Source organism: Rousettus aegyptiacus, unplaced genomic scaffold (genome assembly GCF_014176215.1).
Source record: "Rousettus aegyptiacus isolate mRouAeg1 unplaced genomic scaffold, mRouAeg1.p scaffold_m13_p_2, whole genome shotgun sequence".
NCBI classification, from domain to species: Eukaryota; Metazoa; Chordata; class Mammalia; order Chiroptera; family Pteropodidae; genus Rousettus; species Rousettus aegyptiacus.
In genome coordinates, this window is record NW_023416295.1 from 12,228,575 (window position 1) to 12,241,629 (window position 13,055).

Below are 13,055 nucleotides of genomic sequence, written 5' to 3' on the forward strand. Positions count from 1 at the left end.
ACGTCCTGGCTTCTTCTCCCAGCTATTTTTAGTCTCGTGATTGTCTAGCATTCTAGAGGAACATGGGCCAGTTGTTTAATTGCTGCGGCTTGCTAAGTGAAAATTTAGGGAGACCCCAAAGATTGCCATGTACCTGAGTTATTGGGAATGTTTGCCATATGTGTAAATGTGGTGACTTAGCCCTTGAAACTTTATGTTTCTGTAGGAATAAATTGTTAACTTTATCTTGAGGATACAAATGAGAAAGAGCAAATATTGATTTTTATCATGTGGGTGACCCAAAAAGTTTAAAAACTAAAGTAACTCTTGCATTTTTCAGAAATTGTTTTTAAACAATGTAAGAGAAGACTGACAGCCTTTTTTTTTTTCTCCTAACAACTTTTTGTGTCATTGATAAAAGATCCATCAAAATACCAAAGCAGGATGTGATCCTTTTTCTCCTGGTTCATCCTCTTGGAACTCCTCCTACATTTTACTAACCCCAAATCTTAGCATTATTCTAATGTTTTTTTGCATCCCTCTGACCAAAATTAAGAGGAGAAGCACAGTGCTGATGTTAATGCCCAAACCTGCAAGGTCGTTTAACTTCTCAGAGCCTCAGTCTACTCACCCGTAAAACAGGATTCTCACTATCTACCCGTGGGATGTTTTTGAAAAATAAATATGAAAATAATTTGCAAATGTTTGGCACATGGTAGGGCTCTAACGAGCATTTATTCTCTCTCTCTCTTTTTCTCTCTGTCTCTGTCTCTCTGTCTTTCTCTCTCTCTCTTTCTCTCTCTCTTTCCCCCTCCTCCTCCCTCCTTCTCTCATTTTATCCCAGCTGGTCACTTCCTCCCCCAAACTCCATCCACAGCAGATTGCCAATGCATGTCACTGCCTCTCTGTGGTGTGTCTCTCACTTGACTGCACAATTAAATGACCCAGCGGCTGCACTGCACTCCAGAATCTGTAGGGGTAAGATGCAGTATTTTCCAAAGTTGCCCCCTCAGAATTCTACTACACAGAAGTGAATTAAACCCACTTCTCTACGGAGTTGAATTTTTAAGGTCTGTTTTAAATTTAAATTTAATAAATATGAACTATACAAGACTCTGAAGATCTCCTTTGAGATAGGAGTGATCAGAGAGGTGGCCATATTTTTCTACTACGTATCCTAGTACATTTAGCAGCAGAATTAGAATCGGTCCTGCCCTCTAGATTTCTCCCTTCCTGATGAATATAGCGGACCTGCACTGCCCAGTACAGTAGCCATCAGGTGCATGCGGCTATTTAAATTTAAAGTTATCAACATTCTGTTTAAAATTCAGTTCCTAATTTTTGCTGGTCACATTTCAAGAACTTAATAACCACAGGAGACCAGTGACCACCATACTGGACAACACTGCTATTAAATATTTCTGTCATGGCGTGGCAGGAAGTTCTATGGGACAGCGCTGGAGTAGACATTTCAATAGAGAAGACAGTGGGAGTTTCTCAGAAGACAGTGGGAGTTTCTCTTGTTCAAATAAGCCACAGGATGAAGCCCTCCCCACGTTGCCCCACCCCCAGCTTTATCAGATTCTCTTGACAAGATGTGGGGATGGAAAGGAACGTAAACATTGGGGATCCTTTCAAACCGATTCCAGCCTCTAATCAGTTCTTACCAGTTGGTTAAACCAGGTGACAAACCCAATCCCCTTGTGCTGACAGCCATGCTAATCTGGCACCTTCTTTGTTCATTATGCTGTCTTTAACCCCAGCATTCTCGTGCAGCCCTGCATTTAATGATCACTCACTGTGACGGCACACTAATGAAGAAATAAAGCACACTATCTGAGACTCATTCTTCTAGCCAAAGAGAGACTCTGCTCCACTGGCTTGTAAAATCAGGTTTTTGTTCACTCAGAGAACGATTAGACCAGGTGAATACAAGCAGCATTGGCTAATTTCGAAGGAAACACCTAAGAAGTTCTTCATACCATCTACGTTGCTAGAGAACTTGAGAGAATTTAATGGTAAATAAACTTTATCATTGAGAGGACTTTTGATGGAGCCTCTGGTTAGGTTAATGTCAATGGCGGCCTGTGAGATTAGACAACGTTTTGGTGGAAGCATCATCCGAATATTTTCAAGGAAATAACGCATGCCTGTTAGAATAGAGAGTTAGAGCGGTGCCTCTTAAATGTTGACGTGCGTGGAAACCACCTAATGATTAGTAGAGGTCAGGCCTGCCATTCTGCTTTTCTGACAAGTTCCCAGATGCTGCTGATGGTGCTCGTCTGTGGACCACTTTTCCGTAGGAAAGAATTAGATCCTCCATGATAGATGGCAGGAGATGGGAGACCGTCCCTTCCATGCCAGTAACTCTCAAGGCTGTTCTTCTGCTCAGTGTTGATTCTAGGAAAGATATTTCTGGGGTTCCGAACATTGAACCTTAACGTAAATTGAGTACTTCATTTGCCTCCCAGATGAAGACCCACCTGGTCTGGAATTGCATAAGCCCACACACTCACTGTGGAGCATTGTGCGTCCCCACTAGGTAACTTCCACAAAGTGGGGATGTGGATGTTCACCCAACACACGCATACCAGCCAAGAAAGGCAGTGGGTGTCCCATGACATCGCCATCAAGTCTGACACTGAGACCTTGAGACACACAGGGCACCATTTAAACTGATGAGGGGATTTTGATTCCATGAATCAAAATTTTTAGAAGGAATTTCAGTGCGATTTTTTTTTTGTTAATGAAATTAATTAATTAGCTCTGCAAATGGGCAAGACTTCCCCTCGGGATCGCTTTCCCTGTCATCAGGAATGTCATGTGGCAGTCAGCAGGGTTGGAGAAGCCGGCTGTATGCTTGTGCAGGAAGACTAAGTTAAATGGCCTTAGTCATTTAGTCGCTTGTTCTCTGGTTATAGAGGAAAGGTCTTCTTCACTGCCCCTCCCCACTCCCCACCCCTCCCCACTCCTGGAGGCTGAAAAATATTACACTTAAGGTAACTTTCTAACCATCTATTGTGTTTCAAAATGTACTAAGGGGGAAAAATGCCTTAGAGAAGTAAATTGGCTTTGTATATCTAGAAAGAAATAGCTAATTTATTATTTTGGCAACTTTACTTCTGAGCAACATTACCAGACCAATTTTCTGTATTTTTCAATTGGAAATCTGTCCTTATGCTTCTGGGTTCTCTTTATTTAACTTGTGTGATGAAACTTGTTAGAGCCTCGTGATTGGGAGCCCTCCGTAAATAAGGGATCGTTATTTTAGATTGCCAACTTGAAGGACCTTCACAAATCTGTATCCAAGAAAACCTCCTTGAATAATTCAGTCAGCTGTGCCAAACAAACAAAGAGTGATTGATTGATACTTAGACATGGCCTAAAATATTCCAGAATTGCAGCTTTTAAGACAATTTATACGGAGTTGCTTAGAGCTAATGAGGGCAAATTTACCAAGATCTATGACGAAAGGTCCTGATTTGAAAAAGCTTTCTGCAGGTTTAGGTTATCAAGAAATCGAAATAGCCTAGCTCCAAACAGCAAACATCACTTACTTTGTCTCCACATTTGCTTTTTCTAATTGAATTTAGTGTGCCACTGTATTTCCTCCAGAAAGTGTATTGTTTTAAAATTACCATTTCAGTTCTATTACTCAAAGCCCTGGCTTCTAATGCTTTCTGACAGTTATCAACATAATGAACCATAATGAAATGATGAGCAATCTTCAGTGGAAACCCAATGTGGATCCCAGTGGTGCTATGTGACTGTGTTGTTAAAATTTGAATGCAAATTAAAATAACATCGCCCTTACTTGTTTCCAAGGTCAGAAGAGAGAGACTTTTTTTTTTTTTTTTGACTGCTTTAATTTTGAAAATCTCAAATCAATTTTCAAACAAGCCCTTGAAGGTACGATGTTCAGTTCAATTCTCTACTCCAAAGATTTCCACGCTTACCAGTCTGGCTGAGGGATTTGGGGATGGAAGTCCAGCATGAGGCTTTGATGTTTAAAACCATAGGATAAAAGGCAGTCTTCAGTTTCAAGTAAAGTTTTTTTCTACCCCCAAACATATTTCTTTTTGCATGAGAGCTGCAAGAACTAATAATGATAGGGGGAAGGACATGGAATTGATTAATGAGAGTGCATTTAGTTCCAATGAAAGACTAGTTAATAGATGAGTGAGAATAAAGGCCAACGATTCCCCAAGTTTTAATAATGAAAGTGTTTCAGAAAATCCATTGGTTGATCCCTAACCATTTCATATTTTATCATCCATGTAATCAATCATATTTTTTTATGAAACTTCTTGAGTCTAAGATTTTCAGGAGAATTTATTTCGTGTTGTTGATCAAACTTGTAATATAAGAGTATAGTTTCATACTACACTCTTTCATTTCATATTCTCATTTCATTGGTCGTAGGACAAAAACTCAAATTGAGACACCAACTCTTCTCTTGCTATATCACGTGACATGATTTTTAGTCCAGGACATATGGTCCCGCTGCTTGTTAACTAGTTGATAAGACAGCTGATGTACCTGTGCCTTGGAATGTACAAACTGATCAAAGCAACCAAAAAGATTTTGATGTTTCAGGTGTAGCCTTTGTCAACCCATTCCATCACTAGCTTGCTCCTTTAGTTAGATCTCAGTTCAAGGTTCGACATAGTCAATGAGTAAGCCACATCCTTGTCTCTTCCTTTTGGATTACCTTTCAGCATCTTAACTACCAATAGGAAAAACTACATGTAGAGAGCCCAAGTGCATGATTCTTATCCAAAAACAATTTAGAATAGAGTGGGAAAAGATCACCAAGGTGCTGAATGAAAGGCAAAGGATTGACCCCTGGCTGATCACTTGCCATTTGATTGTTTGCAAATTTTTAAAAAGAGCCATTTTGAAACAATGCTATTTTAGCATTCTCTTTACAACCCCCCACCCACCTACTTCTCATTTTATAGAGATTAATAACACAATGTGGATTCGACTGGAAAATGCATAGGTTTGAGGAACACTAATGTATGCCCAAGGAAAGGCTTGAATTATCTGCCAATGCCATTTAGTCAGGTTATTACAGTTTTTCCACTACCATGAATAATTAAGAATGGCTTGTTATCAACCAAGCCCTGTCATTTCTGGATAACATTTTTGACACCGTTCGTGGAAGTCGTACAGTGGTTGTGCACAGCATGCTTCTATGAAACAGGGTCAATTATACATTTTCCTGAGATCCCCTGGGGTGAGAACTAGCTACCTTCTTTGCTGTCAGCATTTTGACTTTGCTTTTGTAGTTGACTTGTTCTACATGCTATAACTACAGCTCAGCAGAAGATGAACTGAGAGAAAAGTCCTATTGCATAGATATAATTGCTCCCCACCCTCCTGTGACCTTCTGCCCAGGGAAGGAACCTTAACAGAAACTTCTAATTATGCTCCTGGGTGGAATGGAGGAGCCAGGCAGAGAGGACAACTCAGCGAAGACAACAGCACGATCCAAGAAGGCATGCCAGCGACCTTCAGCATCAAGGATAGGGAGGCTAGGGGAATTGTGACTTTGGGTGACTTGAGAAAGTTGGGAACATACCAGCTTATTTTATGAACTAGGCTTCCTTTTTTTCCTTTGAATTGTTTAAATCTCTGTTACAGGGACCATTTTAGGCTTGGAATCAGGGTTTTCTGATCATAGCTTTGCATGTATTGGCCGTGTTAACTTGGGCGAGTTGCTCGATTTAGTTTCAGATTACTGTGGCTAATAAATATTTTTCTGTCAGATTTTATTCTGGGCATGAAGTAAGATAAAGTATGAAAAAGTGTTTCACAAGAAGTGCAAATTAGTTCACAGGCTAGCCAATTGTAAAACAAAATACTCATGATTTAATACTCATGATTACTTTCCTCTGTCTTTCATCTTGTAGATTTCTCACGGATAGCTGAGCATTTACTTCATAAAGTACTTCAGCCATAAACTAGTCATCTTAAAATAAAGAAACCAAAACCCAAATTCACCCAGTAAAGAAAAGACAAAAGTTTCCTGGAGAGGAGAATGGGCAAATAGATATACTAGGAAAATATATGGTGACAAAATTTCAGCATGGAGTTATCTCTGCAGGATGCCAAGAGTTTGTCTTGACAGCAATGAATGACTGATGGATCCAAATGTTCTGTATTTTGATAATGGCCAGTTCTGCTTTGGGTCTATTCATTGTTAAAACACATAAACTGCTGTGATAAAAGGTTACGAGCTCGCTGTTCATACATCTCAAAAGAGGTGTCCCCTGAACAGCATTCTTTATGTAAACTAACTCACCAGCAGCAATTAGAGGTGGCAAAGTATACAGCTTGGTGGGGGCAGATACGGGCTTTATTTCAATCAAAACTTACACACCCCGTTTACTCTGCCTTATAACCTGTCTTTCAGCTGGAGGAAGATTAACAAAGGCTTATCTGAAGGGTTAGAGGGTTTTACAGCTAAGGCACTGAAGTATTATTGACAGTTCAAAAGTTGTACACGATTAATGAAGCTTTATGAACTGGAATTCGAGACCGAAGCTGCCTCTTCTTCGGAACATACGTCTCGTACTGGTTGCCTTGGCCTTTTAGTAGGGTGACAATAGGGCTTAAAAAAATTGATCATTTAAGAGTTACGTTTCTGCCCATGTTCTTGGGGATGTTTCTTTCCACATCCAGAATTAATTTCATGGCTCAGGCACTGAATTTTAAAATGGTGATTAAAAATCAGTTAAGTATTAAAAGAAGTCTGTGATCGCTCCGGAAGCCACTCTGTACATGAGCCCAACTACTTCAATTTCCTATCAACTTTCTCCTAGCCTTGGTTGTAGACTTGAATTTTTTCTTCTTCTTCAACCTTTTAGCATGCTATTGCCTTTTTTTTTTTTTTTTTTAAATCAGCTTTCGCGATATACAGAAGTGCTATGGAGGTGATGCTCCTGAGGAGGGAGCTGCACTGGGCGAAGGAAGCGTCGTTCTTTGATGTATTTGTTCAGCAGATACTTGCTGAACATCTACAATATGCTTGGCACCTTTGTAAGGGCTGGAGACACTCTCATAAGTCAGAAAAGAGATTCTCATTTTCATAGAGCTTCGGTGCTAACAGGAATACGAATTATAAACGAGAGAATTTTAAAATCCTTTAAGAAGAAAAAAAAAAAAAGACTACATGATAGGGTAAAATGGAAGACGGGAGGATTTTACTTTGCACAGAGTAGACAGGAATGGAGAGGGGTAAGTGTTGGCCTCAAACCAGAGTCTTAAGGAGTCAGGGGAAAGAATTCCAGGCAGAGCTACCAAGTCTAAGATACTCGAGTTGCGCGTTTAAAGTTTTGCTAAAGCTGTGAGTTTTAAACTTGTCTTATTTTTTTCTTTCTCCTTTGGTTCTGAAGTCTTGTTAGTACTTTTTAAATTCCAGTTGTTATAAGAAATAGAAATTTTAAGTTTGATGTCACGTTACCCCATGTGTCCAGACAGATTTGAACCCTTTGGCAGAACCTACTTCTAAATGCAATTATCACAGCAGGTTCCCATCTTTTGCCAAAGTTCCAGTTGCTTCCTATAAGAATGCAAAAGTGTATTTTACCTGGCTTGTTGGGGTGAGGTAGGGAGGGTGCTCTTGACCTAGACTTCCCACAGAACGGTCCATAGCAAACTCCTGGTTGCCATCGGAGACATTTATGACTCTGTGTTCAGTGTTGGCTGATCCTCTTTGAATTTAGGCTTGCACAGATTTCACGTGGTTATGTAAATATCGGGTTGTCCTAAATGGGGGCTACTTTAAATCTTGGGATAAGCCAGCAAGTGTGTTCTCTAAACTGCTCAGAAATTATACTTTAGTCTCATACATGGGAGAGAAGGACTAAGATTTGTGGAATTACTGGAATTATTTTTTTTTTTTATACTTGGAATACTGCCCTTCTTAAATGTCACATTCACTTAATTTCTCTAGAGAGCGTGTGATTCATTTCTGGTAGCTTGTCATTTCTCAGAGGAACATACGTGATAGGTTAAGGAAGATCAAGATTTTTTTATGATTTAACATGATATGATATTTTATGATATGATACGATAGTCCTTTGCTTTTGCGGTGATTTGGCTACAGTTTCTTTGAGACTTCAAACTGTCAAACTCTTGTCAACTGAATGCAAGTTGACATCCCACTAGAAAATAATAATTACCCATTGTAGCACCTTTTACCCGTACCTGCTGTGCGGTACAAAAAGTATTTCACACCAGTGAAGCGAATAGATGTTCATTAAATTTATCCATAGTGGCAAGAAATACAGTGCCCATTTCTTTCAGAGCAGTGAAAAACTCAAGAGAGTGGCCACATCTTTTATTCTCTTTTTAGTCAGTGACAGTAGGTGTAACAGGCTTTAGAAGCCAGAGTTGTTACCTGAGCTGTATAAATGTGTAAATCAGAGTTTCTCAGACTGAGCGCCACTGATAAGTTCAGGGTATGCTTGAAGTCCCTAGAATAATGTACAGAATTATGAGGATTCCTCTGAGCATCCTCCTGGGAAGAGGGTGCTTTGCTCCCATCAAATTCTCTAAAGCTGGGCTTGGTAAACCATGGCTCAGGGGCAAAATTCAACTGACCTCTGTTTTTGCAAATAAAATTTTCTTAGAACACAACCACACCTTGTTTAGGTATTGTCTATGGCTGCTTTTGGGGTACAGTAACAGCGTTGACCACTTGCTACACAGACCGCGTGGCCCAGAAATCTGTAAAAACTGAAATACTGACTACCTGGCCCTTTACAGAGAAAGTTTGCCAAATGCCACGCTAAATGATTCTAAGTTCAGGATTATTGCATGTCACTTTCAGTTCTGGTAGTACAGTTATTATTTATGTCACTAAATTATATTTAAAATGTGAAGGGCATTTTCAACAAGAGAACTTTAAAATAGTTTAACATGCTAGCTCATCCTCAGATGCAGGGAAAGAATCTTAGGCTTATAAGTGAATTCCAAGGGGGTTTTACGAAAATTTCCAATGAGAAAAGACATTTATTTCCTCGTAACTACGCTTTAGTATTTGATTGATTTATATTTTAAAATGTCTTAATTTTGATGATAAAAATAAAATTAAAAGAAAAACTGTAGCTGTATAAAGGCTAATAAAGAAAATGCCAGCCTACCTTTGAAAATGCTGAAATTTACTGTCTTCAGAGAGCAAGTTTTCTCTAACTTCATGCTTGAATTAATCATCACCTGAAGTCAAGATGGAAAAAGAAAAGTCATAATAACCAATCTCAAATTAATAAAACTTTAATTGATAGAGCCCACATTTAAAGTTCCAGCCACGTACTGGTTGGTTAGTGAACTATAAAAAACGAGAGAGGACGGGCCTCCAGCCTGCGTTTCCTCCCAGGGCTCACGTAAATCCACATTTAGCTTCCTCTAGTCTCTTCCTTTCCCCTCTAGCTTCTCTTCCTTCAGCTGTGCAGGAAAGTATCAAAATGAATTTATAAATGAATATATATACACACACACGCGCACACACACACACACATATAAAATGAATATATATACATATAAAATGAATATATATATATATATATGCATATATAGCCCTCCCTACTTTTTCCAAAGTACTTTTAAATTTTAGAAAAGAGGAAATTGAATTAGACTAGTAACATTGAGGTTCCCTTTTACAGAGCTTAATGCTCACGAATCTGTATGTGAAAAAGCTGACCGATACTGCTTTAGCTCAGAGAAACCTGTTAATTCACACATTTAAAATAACACCAGGGGTAGGTGAGCATCGATACATTAGAGGACTCTGTTAGTTTTCCTTCCAGTTATTCACTCATTTATTGACCATCAAACATTTATGGAGCTTGTGCGGAACCTGGAATCGTGGTAGATAATGGGAAATGATGAAGACCCTGGTTGTTCTCGTGAGGAGCACATAGACTGGTGATTGAATCGGCTGTGTATGCAATATGTGTCTGATAACAAGACCGTATTCCAAACACAATAGGAAATGGAAATAAAGACCCGAACTGTGGAACAATACCGTAAACAGGGTCGCTGCCGGTCATACACTCGGGCTAGTACTGGGTAGTTCTGGAAAGTGTAAAACCCTGATAATCACAGTGACTCACAAGCTACCTGAGGCTGGTGTCTGCTCAGTAGATACGATGTCGATATGAAGACTCAGAAATGAAAACAAATGTTAACTTTATTCCTCCTCATTATACATCTCATATTTATAATTGGAGACTTATTTGCAACTGGACATATTTCCAATGAGAAAGTCAATCACTTGTCAGAAATGCCCTAAATATTCATGTACACTACTTATGTAATCAAAAGGGGAGATCATCTAAGAGTTAAGATTTTTTTTCCTTCTGGATGCTTCGTTTTTATTGAAAGACTCATATTACTCAGAATGCTTGTTTCCTTTTTTTTTTGTAGCCATCTCTACAGGTCATTGTTTTAAGTTGCTGTTAAGTACGGCTGTTGGGCCCAGATTGACTGTATTAAGTTTGTACTTCTCTGTCATTGTCTTGAGAAAAGAATACTTTCTTTCCTGAGAAAGAGATGGCTCCTCCTTATAAATGTGTTTATTGTCCTTTAATTGGCAAAAGTAAAAAAAAAAAGAGAGAGAGAGAGAAACACAATCCCAGAAACACAGTGCAACCACCATTATGATTGTAATTTATAAGTCATGGTCCTTTTCCCACGCCTGTGCCGGCAAATGTTATAATCACACTGGGTGGACATTTCTATATTTCCTTTCCACCACCTCAATTCTCTGTCATGGTCCAACTTTTAAGCCGCTGCGATGCCCATTTAACCATCACTCCCTATGGCAGCAAAATATAAAACGCGTGCGGTACAATTCACCAGACCATTCATGGAAGCAGCGTTGAACGTGAAATTGCCTAGTTCTCTATCTTTTCTTGAGCATCTCCCCGAGTCTCCTTCCTAAAGGAAGAAGGTCGTTCTGGGCTGCCTACTACTTGTTTTCCTGCCAGGCCTCCAATTTGAAACCCTGTAGCACTTTTTTTTTTTCCACGTAGCAGTGTTATATCTCTGAGGCCTGTGACCATTTAGTTTTCTGCTCCATTTCTCCTCTGTTTAGACACTGCCATGCCCCGTCCTACATACTAATTACTGACTTTTTGCTTCTGCAGTGCTTGATTCATTGTGTCACATTTTCCCATGTGAAAGTGGACCAAAAACCTTGGCAAGGAGGTTAATGGATTTAAGAGTCACTCTTATTTAACCCTTGAAGTTGCGGCTGACCCATTTTATCAGCCAGGCAGTGGTCAGCTGCACTGCAGACTAGTATCGGAGTCTATCACAGTGGAAGCACCCAAAGGAGCTGAACAGGACTGAAGAAAAACACTTCCTCTTCCTACCTTTACAGCTCAAAATTGGGTTCAAACGACTGATCTTGTTGTTACTATATCTGTAATAGGGCCACATGCTGGAGTGGAAATAATCCCAGAGTGGGAGTTAGTACACATGGATTTTAGATTTTGGCGCTCATTAGAGTGCATAAACTTTCTGAATTATCAACTCTACTTCCTGGATCTCAATTTCCTCATCTTTAAAATGAGGCTATTTGACCAAATGATCTTTACTATCCTATCTGACTCTAGGGGGTCTATGATTTAAAGAGCTCTGTTCATTTACTTAAAAACGATTTATTTGACCCTGTTATTTTCCAGTGCTAAAGACCATAGATACAAATTCAAAATTTTAAACAAGGAAGAAATTTACATTTTCTTTCTGAGGACTCTGTGAGGGGTAATCTTAACTTTTAACAGAAATTTTACGACATTGTTTTTTCTTTAGGGTTCACAGGATGGGAAGCAGGTCTTAAAGCTAAGGCTGTAATTAGTCTCAAGGGGAGATTGGGAAGGACTGCTTACCTCATTAAAATAAAGTCTTCAATTAAGCTGTATAAAGAGAAAAGGAGAGTGGATTAACCTTATCAGTGTCACCACCAAATCCTTTAGCCATTCATCACCGTGAGCTAATAATAAATATTGAAAATGACTTGTTATTCACAGATTTCCTCTTCTAATTCCCTCTCAGTGGCAACTTTGGAATAGTACATTCCATTATGGCCTACCAGATGAAGCTTCTCTTGACTTTAGGCAGGCTTCCAGTCAACGCCTTCTTCCTTAAGAACTGACCAAATTTTCCTCAAACAATCATTACAAATAAATTTGAAGTAGGATACAGTGAACAAGAAATCTAAAATGTTTGTTAACCTTACTTTGGCTCTTTTCTTGGAAGACCAAAATACAAAAGAGGAAAGGAAAAGAGAGAGTTGTCCAATTGTTGCATTGAGTAAATATTTTTCATTAGAACGTGGAAGGCGTCTTTTAAATCTTTGGAACCGGATCAGACCAGAAAAACCTCTCCCTCCTCCCATTCTGACTCTTCTCTCTGAATGTAACTTGTGTCACAACCTCTTGGTTCATAAAGTCTAATATACAGCAAGAAAGAAGAGGGTTCATCATGGTTCTATACTGTTAGTATTATTATCACAATTATTCAGTCAATCACTGTGCTGTTCGAGACCAGTTGTAATGTTTCAAAACAGCCACCGCCACCAATTCTTATTTCGGAAACTCTTTCGATGTCCATGGGAATATGAACAGGTTTCCTCCGCTCTCCGAAAGCAAAGAGTTCACTTTCTTGCATAAGGTGAAGAAGCGATTGCCTTGGGGCACATCTCGCTAAGGGATGCCCAGGAGAAAGCACCGAAGCTGACGGACACAGTGCAGCGCTGTGGTGCCGGGCCACTGAGATGCTGACTGTGGCTCCTGGGGGAGGAATTGGATTGGCGTAGGGTGTGCGCTGCCTCTATAATAGCTCGTGGCTACACAAATGCTGCACACTGGTTTTGGTTTTCACCTTTTTTTTTTTTTTTTTGTAAAAGTGAAAATCCTCTTTGGATTTCTTTTGGATAGCGAAAACAGGTATTAATGTAGGTCTTTCATGAAAGCAAAGCTGTGGGAAACAAACTTTCGAAAAATGGGGGATACCTGTATGCTTTAAAAAAGGTGTGCTGCTTCCCTGGCCAGTTGTAGGGCACA

The 13,055-nt window shown here is 39.5% G+C and overlaps 1 protein-coding gene across 4 annotated transcripts in view; it reads left to right on the top strand.

Moving 5' to 3' along the window:
* The window catches only part of EPHA4 (EPH receptor A4), a 133,193-nt gene that overhangs the window by 61,180 nt on the left and 58,958 nt on the right, over positions 1–13,055 (top strand). The gene's annotated exons all lie outside the window — the stretch shown is intronic.